The sequence below is a fragment of the Camelus bactrianus genome, chromosome X (genome assembly GCF_048773025.1).
Source record: "Camelus bactrianus isolate YW-2024 breed Bactrian camel chromosome X, ASM4877302v1, whole genome shotgun sequence".
NCBI lineage: Eukaryota > Metazoa > Chordata > Mammalia > Artiodactyla > Camelidae > Camelus > Camelus bactrianus.
This window is the reverse complement of record NC_133575.1, coordinates 100,333,072-100,333,770: the sequence shown is the minus strand read 5'-3', so window position 1 is coordinate 100,333,770 and position 699 is coordinate 100,333,072.

Sequence of the window (699 nt, the reverse complement as noted above, 5' to 3'; positions counted from 1 at the left end):
ATCTCACGCGTACCACGGCTAGGGTAAGGAGGGGGCGGGGGGAGAGGGGCGGGGCCAGCGGAGTGAAGGGGCGGAGCGGGGCGCGTGCGCGATAAGCACCAAAAGGGAGGGAAAGTGGGGGGGGTGCCAAAGGACTTAAAAGTGGGAAAATGAGGGAAAGACGGTGAGCAGTAGTATTTCCAGAGGTGTCTGAGCTCAAGGGGGTAAAAAAAAAAGACTGATCTTTGATTGTAAGCAAATAAACCTCAGCCCCTCCTGGGCGCCAGACGCTGAAAGCACACGGTTGAGAAAAACCAAGTTGGAAACAGAAAAGGGGACCATAGAAAGTTGCAGATAAACAATCTGAAGAGTAGAAATACCAACTAGGGGGTCTGAGTTAATCTGTACCTCACAATCAGCCAGCAAATGACGAGAGGGCCCGGTGCCCGGCTTCCAGCTCTAGCCCCCGAGAGCGGAGAGCCGGAAAGGATAACTGAAAAGCACCCTGGGTGATTACTTTAGCCAATGGGCTACACGTAATTTTTAAGCCTCTCGCGTGAAGTTTCCGTAATCACGCAAGAATACAGACTATTATGGTTTATATGTTGAGTATAAGTAAAAGTAACTCAATGCAAAGCATACGGCCCTAAATGATTATTCGTTAAATGAATTAATGCTCGGAATACCTTTGTTCCGAAAGGATCTTTCCCATTTTAGTTC